This window comes from Schistocerca gregaria, unplaced genomic scaffold (genome assembly GCF_023897955.1).
Source record: "Schistocerca gregaria isolate iqSchGreg1 unplaced genomic scaffold, iqSchGreg1.2 ptg000418l, whole genome shotgun sequence".
Classification (NCBI taxonomy): domain Eukaryota; kingdom Metazoa; phylum Arthropoda; class Insecta; order Orthoptera; family Acrididae; genus Schistocerca; species Schistocerca gregaria.
The window spans coordinates 3,270,619-3,274,774 of record NW_026061850.1 but is presented as its reverse complement, the minus strand read 5'-3'; positions in this window follow the sequence as shown (position 1 = coordinate 3,274,774).

Sequence of the window (4,156 nt, the reverse complement as noted above, 5' to 3'; positions counted from 1 at the left end):
TGCAAAGCTATCTCGCGTGCTGCGGTATGCGGAGACACTAAAAGCACCATAGTAGAACACAGATGAAGCTTCTAAGCTGATGCAATAGCCAGTAAGATGTAGTACAATTCATGTTATAAGTATCGATTATTGGCTTCTTAGCTGGCTTTGGTGACTTGAACATGAGCTAGGACCTTAAGATTCTGCATGAAAGGAGGACTAGCAGCCGAGTTGCACGGGAGAATATGAAAAGTGTTCATATGTAGTAAAAACCAGAGAAATCCGTCCGTGTTCTACATTTGTTATCGAATCGACTTAAAGCCAGATCGTAACATTGGCCTCTCTTCTCTCTGAAACGGTTGTAGTTATCGTCTGCAAAGCTATGTCGAGTGCTGCGGCATGCGGAGACACTAAAAGCACCATAGTAGAACACAGATGAAGCTTCTAAGTTGATGTAATAGCCAGTAAGAAGTAGTACAATTCAAGTTTTAGGTATCGATTGTTGACTTTTTACCCTTCTTTGGTGCCTTGGGCATGAGCTAGGAACTTACGATTTTGCATGATAGGAGGTCTAGCAGCCGAGTTGCACGTGAGAATGTGAAAAGTGTTCATATTTAGTAAAATCCTTAGAAATCCGTCCTTTTTCCTCATTTGTTATCGAATCTACTTAAAGCCAGATCGTCACATTGGGCGCTCTACTCTCTAAAACGGTTGTACTTATCGTCTGCAAAGCTATGTCGCGTGCTGCGGTATGCGGAGACACTAAAAGCACCATAGTAGAACACAGATGAAGCTTCTAAGTTGATGTAATAGCCAGTAAGAAGTAGTACTATTCAAGTTTTAGGTATGGATTATTGAATTTTAGCTGGCTTTGGTGCCTTGGACATGAGCTAGGACCTTAAAATTCTGCATGAAAGGACGACTAACAGCCAAGTTGCACGGAAGAATGTGAAAAGTGTTCATATATAGTAAAAACCTGAGAAATACGTCCGTTTTCGTCATTTGTTATCGAATCGACTTAAAGCCAGATCGTCACATTGGCCGCTCTTCTCTCTGAAACGGTTGTACTTATCGTCTGCAAAGCTATGTCGCGTGCTGCGGTATGTGGAGACACTAAAAGCACCATAGTAGAAGACAGATGAAGTTTCCAAGTTGATGTAATAGCCTGTAAGAAGTAGTATAATTCAAGTTTTAGGTATCGATTATTGACTTTTTAGCTGTCTTTGGTGCCTTGGACATGAGCTAGGACCTTAAGATTCTTCATTAATGGAGGACTAGCAGCCGAGTTGCACGGGAGAATGTGAAAAGTGTTCATATGTAGTAAAAGCCTGAGAAATCCGTCCGTGTTCGACATTTGTTATCGAATCGACTTAAAGCCAGATCGTCACATTTGCCGCTCTTCTCTCTGTAACGGTTGTACTTATTGTCTGCAAAGCTATGTCGAGTGCTGCTGTATGCGGAGACACTAAAAGCAACATAGTAGAACACAGATGAAGCTTCTAACTTGATGTAATAGCCAGTAAGAAGTAGTACAATTCAAGTTATAGGTATCGATTATTGACTTTTTAGCTGGCTTTGGTACCTTGGACATGAGCTAGGACCTTATGATTCTGCATGAAAGGAGGACTAGCAGCCGAGTTGCACGGGAGAATGTGAAAAGTGTTCATATGTAGTAAATACCTAAGAAATCCGGCTGTTTCCGAAATTTGTTATCGAATCGACTTAAAGCCAGATCGTCACATTGGCCGCTCTTCTCTCTGAAACGGTTGTCTTTATCGTCTGCAAAGCTATGTCGCGTGCTGCGGTATGCGGAGACACTAAAAGCACCATAGTAGAACACAGATGAAGCTTCTAAGTTGATGTAATAGTCAGTAAGAAGTAGTACAATTCAAGTTTTAGGTATTGATTATTGACTTTTTAGCTGGCTTTGGTGCCTTGGACATGAGCTAGGACCTTAAGATTCTGCATGAAAGGAGGACTAGCAGCCGAGTTGCACGGGAGAATGTGAAAAGTGTTCATATGTAGTAAAAACCAGAGAAATCCGACAGTTTTCCTCATTTGTTATCGAATCGACTTAAAGCCAGATCGTCACATTGTGCGCTCTACTCTCTAAAACGGTTGTACTTATCGTCTGCAGAGCTATGTCGCGTGCTGCGGTATGCGGAGACACTAAAAGCACCGTAGTAGAACACAGACGAAGCTTCTAAGTTGATGTAATAGCCAGTAAGAAGTAGTACAATTCAAGTTATAGGTATCGATTATTGACTTTTTAGCTGGCTTTGGTGCCTTGGACATGGGCTAGGACCTTAAAATTCTGCATGAAAGGACGACTAACAGCCAAGTTGCACGGAAGAATGTGAAAAGTGTTAATATATAGTAAAAACCTTATAAATACGTCCGTTTTCTTCATTTGTTATTGAATCGACTTAAAGCCAGATCGTCACATTGGCCGCTCTTCTCTCTGAAACGGTTGTACTTATCGTCTGGAAAGCTATGTCGCGTGCTGCGGTATGTGGAGACACTAAAAGCACCATAGTAGAACACAGATGAAGCTTCCAAGTTGATGTAATAGCCAGTAAGAAGTAGTACAATTCATGTTATAGGTATCGATTATTGACTTCTTAGCTTCCTTTGGTGACTTGAACATGAGCTAGGACCTTAAGATTCTGCATGAAACGAGGACTAGCAGCCGAGTTGCACTGGAGAATGTGGAAAATGTTCATATGTAGTAAAAACCTGAGAAATCCTTCCGTTTTCGTCATTTGTTATCGAATTGACTTAAAGCCAGATCGTAACATTGGCCGCTCTTCTCTCTGAAACGGTTGTACTTATCGTCTGCAAAGCTATGTCGCGTGCTGCGGTATGCGGAGACACTAAAAGCACCATAGTAGAACACAGATGAAGCTTCTAAGTTGAAGTAATATCCAGTAAGATGTAGTACAATTCAAGTCTTAGGTATCGATTATTGACTTTTTACCATTCTTTGGTGCCTTGGACATGAGCTAGGACCTTAAAATTCTGCATGAACGGAGGACTAGCAGCCGAGTTGCTTGGGAGAATGTGAAAAGTGTTCATATGTAGTAAAAACCTGAGAAATCCGTCCGTTTTCGTCATTTGTTATCGAATCGTCTTAAAGCCAGATCGTCAAATTGGCGCTCTTCTCTCTGAAACGGTTGTACTTATCGTCTGCAAAGCTATGTCGCGTGCTGCGGTATGCGGAGACACTAAAAGCACCATAGTAGAACACAGATGAAGCTTCTAAGATGATGTAATAGCCAGTAAGAAGTAGTACAATTCAAGTGTTAGGTATCGATTATTGACTTTTTAGCTGGCTTTGGTGACTTGGACATGAGCTAAGACCTTAAGATTCTACATGAAACAAGGACTAGCAGCCGAGTTGCACGGGAGAATGTGAAAAGTGTTCATATGTAGTAAAAACCTGAGAAATCCGTCCGTTTTCGTCATTTGTTATCGAATCGACTTAAAGCCAGATCGTCACATTGGCCGCTCTTCTCTCTGAAACGGTTGTACTTATCGTCTGCAAAGCTATGTCGCGTGCTGCGGTATGCGGAGACACTAAAAGCACCAGAGTAGAACACAGATGAATCTTCTAAGTTGATGTAACAGCCAGTAAGAAGTAGTACAATTCAAGTTTTAGGTATCGATTATTGACTTTTTAGCTGCCCTTCGTGCCTTGGACATGAGCTAGGACCCTAAGATTCTGCATGAAAGGAGGACTAGCAGCCGGGTTGCAGGGGAGAATGTAAAAAGGGTTCATATGTAGTAAAAGCCTGAGAAATCCGTTCGTTATCGTCATTGTTATCGAATCGACTTAAAGCCAGATCGTCACCTTAGCCGCTCTTCTCTCTGAAACGATTGTACTTATCGACTGCAAAGCTATGTCGCGTGCTGCGGTATGCGGAGACACTAAAACCACCATAGTAAAACACAGATGAAGCTTCTAAGATGATGTAATAGTCAGTAAGAAGTAGTACAATTCAAGTTTTAGGTATCGATTATTGACTTTTTAGCTGCCCTTGGTGCCTTGGACATGAGCTAGGACCTTAAGATTCTGCATGAAAGGAGGACTAGCAGCCGAGTTGCACGGGAGAATGTGAAAAGTGTTCATATGTAGTAAAAACCTGAGAAATCCGTCCGTTATCGTCACTTGTTATCG